This window comes from Gavia stellata, chromosome 13, assembly GCF_030936135.1.
Source record: "Gavia stellata isolate bGavSte3 chromosome 13, bGavSte3.hap2, whole genome shotgun sequence".
Lineage (NCBI taxonomy): Eukaryota > Metazoa > Chordata > Aves > Gaviiformes > Gaviidae > Gavia > Gavia stellata.
The window spans coordinates 14,024,681-14,036,936 of record NC_082606.1 but is presented as its reverse complement, the minus strand read 5'-3'; the positions used below and the strand labels follow the sequence as shown (position 1 = coordinate 14,036,936).

Here is a 12,256-nt window from a genome sequence, read left to right as displayed (position 1 = left end):
AGATTTTGTGTAAAACCAAAACCACCTTGAAAAAAGTCCTTTGTTCCACCTTTGGAAAGAAGCTGGAAACAAGAAAAATACTATTCTACCAGAAACAAGTCACTTCCAAAAAACCTGCTGAAGCCTAATGACCTTTAACCACAAATGGCAATAGATCATTGCAAACACCTGCTTTGTTTGACCTGCACAGACCACAGCTCTTAGGCCAGATGGACACCGCTGCAATTTCATGATTCTGTATTAGACAATTTGGTGGGTAATTTAATGACCCTATAGTAGATAAATCTATGGGATCCAGACTTTTGAACACAGATCATAGATTTCATCATCACGCTAATAAACAAAATTACAATGTCTTTGGGAAATTAGATCCCCTTACACTAACACAGACATTTAGGTTGGGCCAAATCTGTAATTGTGGATGCTTCTGTTTGCTATTCGTGTTACCTTATTTACATCCTTGTTTTACAGATTATTTTGGGGGCTCAGTGACTCCACCAAAGCAACCTGATGAGAGTTGAGAAAGCAAAAAGCAGAAAATATTTCTCGTATATGGTTGTCTGCTCACCTCAAATTCCAGCGTTCACTGTCTCCTTCAACTGATTTCAGTGGGAGGACTGAACTAAGCCTTTAGTCAAAAACTTTCTCATGTCCCAAATATATTTTTGACAAATCACAGTAATCATAAGACCTCAAATGGGAACTGCTTGGGTTTTTTTCCCCACCACCTAGACAGATTTAGAATATAATTTTTTATTGTTTATCTCAAAGAAAGTGCATCATCATAAACCAGGAATATCTAAATGGAGAAAATCTTAATAGCTTATGACCACATAAAATATCTCAATGACTAAACACCCAAGATAATCTACTAATGTGTAGAAAAAAAAAAAAGGGGAAAATAGGTATGTACTTTGTAGGAACCATGAAAGATGCATTTTGTTGATATAAAAGGCTATAATCTAAGTGTATGAGGGAAGCACAGAAATACACAATCAGTAGAAAACATAGTCTGAGTTCTTGCATAATGAAAATAGTTTTACATAATGGAAGGTAAACAAAGGAATCTCTCCAAGAGAGCATATTAAATGGCAGTATGAAGTTGGGACACCTAACTTCTAAAAAGAAATTATGCGTGTAATCGCAAATGGAACAGAGAAAACAAAGGGCCAGAGACTGGAACAAAAAACAAAGGTCACACAAATCAGTTAAAAGTAAGAGCCAACTTTCTTCATGGTATATTCATTCAGGTAGCCAAAGCCAATTTATCATCATTTTCTGATAGTCTTCCCCACACAATTAAACATTCTCCCTAATATGTGTCACAGAATAGGATTGCAAACTGCACACCTCATTTCTTGAGGAATCAGGCACAGAAGCCCAATCACTAGTGGCCAAACTGAGTTTCATCTTGCTTCTTACAGATGTACAAAGGATGCATACCTCCTCCGTCTTATCTATTGGTACTACACGTACCCACAGGGACAACCATCCGCCATGCGCTGGCATCAACCATTTACAAGTCTGGCAGTTGAGCAACTTTTGGGTTTATCATTGCCGTCAGCACCTTTGCGAGTAGTGCTGCTGTACCTGGCCCACTCGGAATAAATGAAAGCAGTAACCAGAAGTACACTTTGAGAAAAACCTATAGAGCTTAACTACTGACAAAAGTATCCACTGAAGACATATTTAACTTGGAGTCTCTTTTGCAACATATTCCTGCAAATATGAGGGTATTTCTGCAAGTAACTCCCTTCCCGCCTAGGCTTACCATTCACCTGTGTTTGTGTGCCTCTCTTTCCTACTGTTCACCACAGAAGTTTTCCTTCCCGTTAAATTAAAATATTGTGACAGAGACCAGCACAAACTTATGTTAAACAATACAAGGAAGGGAAAGTTCCATTGAGGAACAATGTCAGCGGTCTTTGAGCATGTGGAGAGCTGCAGGACAGACCAGGAAGTGAAGAAGTTTTGCTCTCCCTCCCCACAAAAGCAAACAAAATACAAACAAAAAATCCTCACCTCCAACACCAACAAAGTAATTTTACGTTTTTACTACAATTTACAGGGGGAAAAAAATGTAGGGAGTATTCAGATGCTAAAACTGTAAAATGATAAACAGTTAATCTTAAAGGTAAGTAACAGTTGCTGTGTTCCAGTGCTTCCAGGCAGACATCCAAGCAGCTTATACCAAAAGCAGAGTCCATCCCGAGGTCTTTAAAAATCTTTTTATTTTCTTTGGAAGGAACTGCCAGACAGTAGACTGGAACTGCTGGTTCTGAATTGATGAAAAGTTATAGTCTTTGACTAATAATTTACTTTAATGGGGTTTCTTCCCCTCCCACCATGCACATACCTACTGTGACCCAGAAGCCAAGCTGACAGGTGCTACATTCTCTGCAGGAAAGAGAAAGCGTTCCCATGATTGTGGCATTCTCTCACTGTGCAGACAGCACAGGCACCAGATTTCACTTTCTAGCTCTCTCAACAGGACTGTGAAAGGGAAATTCACAATTTTGAATCAAAACAATGACTTTCTGACCTCCAATCCCACATCTTATTTATGGCACTAAGTAAATTTTTTTTCCCCCACTTATTCTCTGCAGGGGAGATATCATTACCTGAAAATCCTAGTTTCTAAAACATTGCTTGCCAGTTCCAGGGAGGTATTAAAAACAGTAAAGTTAAGTAAAAAAACCATGTTCAGCCCTGCTGAACATTGAGTCAGTAGAATTACACCACATTTATATGGAAGCTTTAATCCAAACTCATTTCTATATTTTGTATTCATCCATACATCTTATGCAAAATAAAAGAGAATTAAAAAAAAAAAGCAAACACCACACTGAATGTGACATGGTTCTTCTACACACCTCTTCAAACCCTAGAGTTTGAAAGCAGAATTTCTAATGACTGGACATTGCATCTATAGCCTGGAAACACATGATCTACTTTTGGTTCTGCCACTGACCAGCTCCTTAAACTTGAAGTCATGTCACCTTCAAGTACCTTATTTATTTGCATCTGTAAAAAAAAGAATGGGAACAGCGAGACTCACCTGCACTTGCAAAGCACTCACAAGGGAATAGAGGGGCTGTTACTACCTAGAAGCATTTATACTTGTTTTGTATATTTTATTTCTTTTTGCTTGGTAAAAAAAAAAAAAATTTAAATATTTTCCCCACTTTTTCACCTTAGATCTGTAACCTGACTGCACAAGAACAGAAAAACTGCCAATCATAGAAAATGGAATTTTAGAACCCCTTGATTTCCTTTAAGTCCTAGATTCTTATAATCATGCTCAGCTCCTAGCCAGGCTAATTTCACTGCAGTCGTTGCAGTTCATTAAACACAGGTACAGTATCAAAAATGTAATTTAATTAGGGTAGTACAGAATTAATACTCATCAGAGGCTTGGCATTGTCCTTTGAATAAAAAGCATGTAAGGCCAAGTTATTTTTGTGTTTCATATACACAGCTGCTGATACTTGAGATGTTGCAGGAAATTAACTGGTATATTCTCCCATCAATGCATATAACTTAATAACATTAATAATAGAAACAGGTACACAGTGATAGGACATTAGGGCTCTACAAAATAGAATTCAAGGTGTGATCTAACATTTGATGAGCCCTTTTCTAACTGGATTTGTTAAAACCATTGTTAAAACCACTATCTTCAACTCTCAACTAGTCATAAAACTCCAGCAGTGGCTTCCTTTCCATGAACAGGAAAGAGACTAACAATGAGAACAGAGCACAGTATAGAATTAGACTATAGCAGTATGCTGGGGTGAAAGTGGCATTAACATAAATAGAAGCAGTTTGATCTTAACAACGTCATTATAAGACAACGTTTGGGTTTTACAGGGTTCTTACACAAGGTATGAAGAATGGGACGTATTTTGTAACTTGAATTACATGTGAGCTTACAGAAAGTGTTGGTGTTTGGATGGCGCAACAGACAAAACATTATATAAAAAAACACTTCCATTCTTCAGCAATAGTTTGTTCTGGAACTGCAGCTATATGGTGCCACTGAATATATACAACTTTCTTATCTTAATAGGAAGCAAGCACTTGGACTGAGATTTTATAGGCCAGATTCTGCTCTCAGTTATACAGTTACACTGCACATTCCTATGTAAGAGACCCTTCACTGAGTCATCCCAGATTTCTATCAGTATAACCAAGTAGAATTTGTCCTCCGATATGTATGTTATAAAGTCTGTCCCAAATTCTGTGTAGGAATGCAACTTCTTGGTAGAAATGTGTCTGTTCAAGATATTTAAGCAACTTCAAGTTACACTTAGCAAATGATGCTAAAGAAAATCTTAATGCAATGCTGTTGCTGTGCTTCACTTGTCTATTTGTTTTTCAGCATTGCAGGATTCTCAAGAGACTGCACTGCACTGCAATATATTACCCAGCATGTGCCACAATGACTCAGGCAACAGCATGAGTTAAGGATGGAGCGCCAGCTCTCACTCGAACTTTCAGGATGCCTGTGCAAAACTCTTCAGCAAAGCCAAGAATCTATAAAAGGAGATGCATTCAAGGAGAACGTTCAGCTTCCATTCCATTATGCTATACTATTTCCTACTGCAATGCCATTCAGATTTTTACATGTAAATATTTTATGGGTAAAATATAACTAACCTCCTTCCAAATCATAGCTGTATCTCTGCGAGATTCCCAATTTACAGCGTTACGATCCATCTATTGCAAGCTTTGAGAGCAGCATTGTTAAAGGTTGCAGAGGCGTACGATTGCTATCTTCTGTTAATTCGTTTGCTGACTGAAGCACTCAAGGTTTGTTTTTCCTACAGTTATGCCTTACTAGCAGGCTACTTAACAAGTGATAAATACAGTTGTAAATATAACTGTAAACCTAAATCTTGAGAGCTAGTTTCCCCCTCCTCCCAACTCAATCAGATATATTTTTTAATATTGAAAATCACCTTCATGCCACAAAGAACTGTCTTCCTATTTCCTACCTATTAGCCTAGTACTGTGGTCCCAGGAAGCAAGCTTCAGCATAAGGAGGGTGGGCTGCACAACCAAGTCAGCCATGTAACTCAAAAGTGAGTTAGCCTTACTAACACCAAAGGAAAAGAGGTGAAGTGCAGATTACTGTTCCCTTACTGCACTCTGCCACCCCACGAAATCCATGCTGATCTTTGCCACAGGACCATGTTTCCCTCCCTTTTATTAATACTTTTGCTTGGAAAGAAAGTGCAAAGCAAGGACTTCTCCTTATGCAAGCACTAAGTTTTCCACCAAAAAAGAAACAAAAAACAAACAACAAAAAAACCCCAACAAATACTCCATGAACTAACAAGTCTTCAAAGATTTACACAAACCCTCAGCCTCCCCTCGCATCATCTTAGGAATTTAAGATGAACAGTGTATCATCTACATTATGGTTTTATAATTACTGGATTGCATAACAGTCTCCAGCCATCACACAGGTAAAAACAAATTATACTGTCTAATTAGATATCTACGTATACAGAGAGGATAGAGGAATGTCCTTACCAGTGGCTGAGCGTTGACTCTCCTTTCTGAAACATATGTAACAAGTACAATTGTCAATTTCAAAACACCTCAGACAATAAACTAAATTCTAATGTCCTTTTCACCACTGCCCTACCCCCACAATTCTGTAAGATTTACAAAAGAGTACATCCAATTATCTAATAAAAACTAGGAACAGGATAGAAGCTCACTCTCTACTAAGGTCTTGGATTCATCATGCCTAATTCAGGTTGGATGTGAAAGGACAGTATCTTTAACAGACTGTATGATAACAGCGTACAGTCCTAGGAAAGAAATATACCTACATGTAGTCAATAAAAAGTTTGTTTTCATGTCTCACTGGCAACTTCAAGTTCTCTTTGTATAAAGTTTGTCTCTTCCTCAGTTTACCAAAGTACCTCCTTTGCTAGCAAGCACTTGTATAGATAAAGTTTTTGTGCATTAACCCAATGTCAACATGGACTTTAAAAAAGGCTTAGATATTATGTCTAGGGTAGTATAATTCATCTATAACATAACAGAAAAGAAAAATAGTCAGGCCAACAAAAAAAAAAAAGCCACAACAAAACCCAGTCACAAGACTTAATTCTGTCTGGGGAACAAGAAGGTCTTGATTCTGATCTGGTCTTCAACAGATTGGATCAAAATGCCAGATAAATCAATGGAGTAAAAGCAGCAATCTTGGAGAGGAGAAGTGCATCCCTGCAACTGTTGGTGATAGCCAAATTTTAAAATAGAAAAAGGCCTTTAAAAACACTGCTAAAAAAGATGCAGTACTTGAAAAGACAAATGCCATTCAGGATATGTATGAGACAAGAGCACAGACATATACTTCATTACACTAAGTTAAATCAGTTTCAGAAGGTAAAAAAGTTGTAACACATTTTGGTTGTTTTGGTTAGAAAGTCTGCTCACACTGAGGCTTTATCTATAAACAATAGAACCAGCTCCTGATTCGCACTCTCTTGGAGCCTCTCTTTCTTCACTGATGATAGGAGAAGGTTTAAGAAAACAGTCTGCATAGACTAACAATAACTGTTGATGCCTACATTACAAATAAGATAGTCACAGTAATTGGCAGTCACGTGTTTCCTCAAAAACATATTCATTTCTACTATCGCTGAGAAGCTAAGCCTAAGAAATAAACTATGAATAAGCTGTTGATAACGAGACTGCTGGTATACACAGACTTTAGTTACAAATAATTTAAAATAAATAAAAAAAAAGACACAAAACATGTGAATTCAAGGTCAACAGCAGATTTCCTATGCCAGTATCATTGCTGAGCTTTCAAAACACCCTAAGAGAAGGAGGTTCTCAGCTCACTAGCCTCCAACTACTTTGAAAAAATCACGTATCTTTATGCCGAGATACTAGCCTGGATGCAGTTTTAGAGCACAGCCGAAATTATAATAGCATCTGCTGCCTATTAAGGCTTTCTTATTCACTCACTACGCTTACTGCTTTTCTAAACAGAAACATCACTCTAAAAATACTCCCAGTATGCATCAGAAGATGCAGCCTTCCCACCATCTGGGTTATCCCACATGCACAACCACCACGAGAACAAGGCCTACAAAAACAGTCGGCAAAGATACACCCACCTACATCAAAAGGGTTCAAACTGAAAACAGGAAAACAGATAAGATATGTCAGAGGCTGAAAGTGACAGGAGACAAATTTTCATCACGAACAGAACTCCCTGAAGGTTAATTAAAAAAATTCTATTTTAAAATACATTAAAAAACAGGAAAGAAAGCTGAATTCTATGAGACTTGCACATGAGTTAATCATCTGAGAAACCGTCTGCCCTCACTTACCAGCCAGTGAGAGGTAGTAAGATGCCACACGGGTTCTGCTTGGTATTTCATTAGTCAAATGAGTTATACTCAAGGGATCATTGCTGATATTAAATGGACAGAATGGAAGCAATCCTCATTCCAGTCCACTTGAGTGTTTCAATTTAAACTTATAACCTAAATAAGCATAGTAAAGAAAACTCTAGTGTACCTGAAAGCTATTATCTATTACATAACAGATATATAGCTTTGGGTTTATATATAAGCTTTGGGTCTACCAGTTCTGTGATGCCAGAAGAAGCAATTATTAGGGTACAGACAACGGAGTAGAATTGCAGCTTTATATACTGGAATATAGAGAAAAATAGTTAAAATGCCACTCACTCTGGGGTGCAGAATTTACTGTAGTAATTCCAACAGATGCTCATAACTCAAGAGTTGTCTTCTGAATCTCACTACCAGATACTTAGGTGAAAACCTATACACACATGTTATTTTCAGTGGAAAAAAAAATAATTGGGTAAAAAATTCTAGGAGAAAACCATCAAGAACACTTACTGTGAATTAATGGATTACAAACAGAGTTATGGTGACTTTTTGCTACACCAACTGGGTCTGCAATAGTGTGTCACGCCTGATTTTGGTGAGGTCTTTAGAAACCACGCAAAGTTAGCTGATGACCTTTTACAAAGCAAACACTTATTTAATTAACTGTAACTTTAGATAAACCAAGCCAACATGCATCAGACAAACATCCCAGAAACCTCAACTGCCTGTATAAAATCATAAGTATTGCTTGCTTTTTTCCTGGACTCTCTAAACTTAGAATTTAAGCCTACACACAAATGTGATCATCGCTAGTTAACACAAAAGCTGTACATGAGGACACATAGAAGAAACAGACTTTTTACAAAAACAAAACTGAAATGCATTTGTTTTGCAAAAACCAGTTCTGCAACGGTTAAGTGGTTCAGTTAGAAAGATTAAGTAAAATAAAATAAATGGAGTTATTCTATAATTCTGTATACTCTCTATAGATCTATATTAGTCTGTATTTCAGTTAGAACTGTGGTTTATTTCAGGTGAAGAGAAGTCTGGTTTAGCATGGAAATAGTATCTTTTGAAAATATACGGATCTTGTCACTTCTTTGATAATCGTTCACATTTCTGAATGAATTGTTAAATACAGACTGTCTTAACCCATTTGCCTCATCCTTCAGATTTTCTGTCTTTAGGTTCTGTCAGCCTTCAAATATTATTCTTATTGCTTAATCACATGTCCTGGCACAAGTGTCATTCCCTTCAGTATTCCTCAATGTCCTCTGGGAAATTTGCCAGTTTTTGTCATCTGCCCCCATTCTCCTTTGGGAACACTAAAGGAATTAATTTCATTCTTTCCCCAAGCAATGCCTGTCTCTGCTGTTAACAGTTACCCTTGGCATCCTTCATCCATTCAATACACAAAGGTGTATGTCTCCTTAAGTGATCCTACAGCAGAGATTTAACAAATGTTCTGTTGAGAAATACCTCCTTCATTGTCTGCATTTGCTTGTTTTAGCATTTTGTAAAAGAATTCAGGTAAAAGATGGAGTGCCAATATTTCCGTTTTCGATGTTCCACTTTGTTAGTTTCAACAACTGCTTAGTTTCTACCTTTATACCTATCCGCATGACTGTGTCTCTGTGTGTCAGAGATAAACAGATCAGTTATTTAGACCTGGATGTTTTGATCAAATATATATATGTGCTATTCCTTCTGTTATTTTCCCCACTACTACTTTGCCCAACATCTTATCTGAATTCTTCCAGAATGAGCTCGTAAGAAGTGTCTTGTGTTTCCTCAAGCACCAAAAAAAAATTCAATTCCAGTATCTTTTTCCTGCACGTTAATTTCTTACTAAACAGTATTTCTTTCCCTGAAGAGAGACTTTTTCAATCAACTTACTTTAAATTCCTTGCTCAGTCCTGCATTTGAAAATAAGTGGAAATTTTACCTTTGACCCACCCTGAGAAGAGTAATATTATCTGAGTTATGCATTGCAGTTCCTTACTGTAATGAATATTGGAAGTCATACATTCAATAAATGTACAGTCAACTTCAGTATATTCTATTGTTCCCTTTTGCCATTACTACTACTTTTATCAGATCTCCTCCCTCTTTTTTTATATTTACCTGACATCTAGGCAGGATTAAGCAACTTGCACTGTTATCAGCTGCTAGACAAGACAGCACTTGTGGTTACCTCTCTAACTTCCTCAGTTAAATACCTTCTGCTTCTTGAGTTACAAACTCACTACAGCAAAGGCTGCATCACTCACCAGCATAAGTTAGGTGCAGAACAATCCAAAACCTTTTATAAATTGTCCTTGGATTTGTTTACCCTGGGAGTCCAACATTTTCTCAAAGAAACTATGAAAGTTAACTAAAAGATACAGATTCATGACGTTTTTCAGGATCAGTACATAACATGAAAAGAAGAACACGACTGAAAATAAACATTAGTTACAAATATTTAGCATCTCTACGTCCAAACAAAGTGCACATTCTGCATTTGGGCTGCTGACAATCCAAATATCTGAGACGGGACCTAGAAAGATGACAGCTAAGCACTAAAGGAACCTTTTTTTTTCCTTCACTCTCACCAAGACAAGAGCAGTTGTCCAATCTGACTGAATAGGTTAGAGACGCTGATTTCAGTATTATCATTAGTGAGCGCCAACAGAAAGACAGATCTCTCAGGCTTGGAATAAGCAAGCGGAGCAGCTGAGGCTTCCAAACACCTGCGGTGAGACAAATCCCACTGCTGCCACTTTCTGAAGCTACTGCACCAATGCAGGGCTTTGGGTCGGCACTGTCATGCTATGTAGTGCAACCATTCCACCCGCTTAACACAGAGAGAGGGCTTTCCTCTCTGAAGACAAGCCAGCAAGAGTGTTAAAGAGAAGCACATCACAAAAGGAAAAAGAACAGGAGAGGAAGGCTTTAGGAGAAGATGAAGGTTCACCCACGAAAAGATCAGAGTACAGCATCTAGAAAAGGAGGGAAAACTCTAGAAACATATGATACCCTCTACAGGACAAATACGTAGTATGTCAGGTAGGACAACAAACCAGTAGTTTGTGGAAGAACAGCACAATGAACTCTTCAGGGGAAAGCTAGCACCCTACCGCCTCTATCTTCAACCGAGGCCTCAGAGTACAAACACAAGCCCAGCGTTAAACAACAAATATAAATAACTAAAAGAAAGAGCCGAAGCCCCAAGCAAAAGAAGGAAACAGGCAACCCCTTCTTGCAAGGATCAACACAAGAAGCTAAGAAGCAATAATAAAAGGGAGGACCCAGCGGTAAAGCCGAAGGAAACGCTCCCCGAGGTGCCGGAGAGCGGTGCCGCCACCTAGAAGGAGAAGGTCGAGGAACCCGCTGCGCCGTGCGGCGGGCGGCCGGGAGCGGGCGCAGGGCGAACCACCCATCAACAGCAAAGCTCCCTGGGGGGCTCTGCCACCGCTCCGGCCCCGGGAACTGCTCCCCTTACCTGGCTGGCTTTGTGAAACTGCTTCTTGAGCCCCGCCACCGACATCTTTCCCCCGCGGCTCCCCGAGGCGGCGGCGCTGCCCAGGCCGAGCGGCCGGCAGGTCCCCGCGGCTCCCGCGGCCGGCCCGGCCTCTCGCTGTGTCACCCGCACCTACAGCCCCGGCGCCCCGCGCAGATGGAAACATCGCCCTCCAAGCGGGCTCGGCGGCGGCCATCTCATTGGCCGCCGCCGAGGCCCATGCAAATGACAGAACCATCGTCGCCTGCCCATTGGCCACTGGCGGGGGCTATGCAAATGAGAGCGCTCGAAGACGCCCACGCTGCGATGTTGCATGGCGACAGCGGAGCAGGGGAAGGCGGGCGGCCTGCGGGGGGGCGCCGCGCCCAGCGGGAGGGTCCCTGCGTGCAGGTGGCACCACTGCTGCAGCAAGGGCATCCTTCCTATTACGAGATTCTTGCTTAAGCACCAAAAGGCCTATCTGTTAGCTCTCTGATCTCATCTGACTAATTTCTAAGAAGGCTCCAGTTTTCTCTTCATAGGTCTCATTTCTTGTGTTTCCATGTAGCATCTCTAGTTGGGCTCATTCACCTCGGGTCTTTTATTATACATCACAATTAAATTGTAGCTTTTAACACACGAAAGCTCTTGCAGTGGTCCAGGACAAGACTGGTTGGTGCTGTACATCAGAACAAAATCCATGTTGCAGTTTGACTCCATAGCTGCATTTATGCCACTCAAGGTTCAGAAAGGCAGAGTCTCTCACCGACCGCCTCCCTCTTGGAGGAGCAGATGTACTGGAAAGATGGAGGCTGAAAGAGTGGTTTAGTTGTTAGCTTGGTTGGTACAGGATGGATTCATGGTATGCTTAAATATGACTGCATTATCAGCAACGTGTGGATATAACGAGATGGGGTTATGCCTACACTGGTAAAGTACTTCCAGACTACACTTGGATTCTGGGGAAGATACGCTCTGCGATAGGCTGCTCGATCCTGGCCGTAAGATCGCTTAGGAGTTACGATTCAGATGAAACTTATGCATGGACCTGGGAACCAGTTTAGAGATAACCTTTGCTGGCTCCAGCAAGGCTCTCAGTGTTACTCACTGTCATGCTTACTGCATTTTTATTGGGTTGGGAGAGAAAGGCATTTCCAGAATGTGTTATAGTTACTTCTTTATAATAGCAAAGAGGAAAATGGCAAAAAATAAAGAAATTTCAGAGTAATTTTCATGTTATAAATTGGGAGAAGGGAATCCCTGTCCCACCTGTTAGAAACAATTATATACCACTGCGAAACAAAGTGTGAAGACAGACATATTCACGACTTAAGGAACTCCTGCTGGCTATTATTTGACAAAGGACTCTGTACCGGAGAGGCAGAAGAGA

The 12,256-nt window shown here is 39.8% G+C and overlaps 1 protein-coding gene across 1 annotated transcript in view; it reads right to left on the bottom strand.

The window, feature by feature from the left end:
• Positions 1-10,893, bottom strand: part of SH3GL3 (SH3 domain containing GRB2 like 3, endophilin A3) — a 57,009-nt gene extending 46,116 nt beyond the window's left edge. Inside the window, exon 1 of the mRNA XM_059823714.1 lies at positions 10,870-10,893. The gene's annotated coding sequence lies outside the window, so the exon portion shown is untranslated. The remainder of the gene's footprint in view (positions 1-10,869) is intronic.
• Between the last annotated feature and the right edge of the window lie 1,363 nt (positions 10,894-12,256).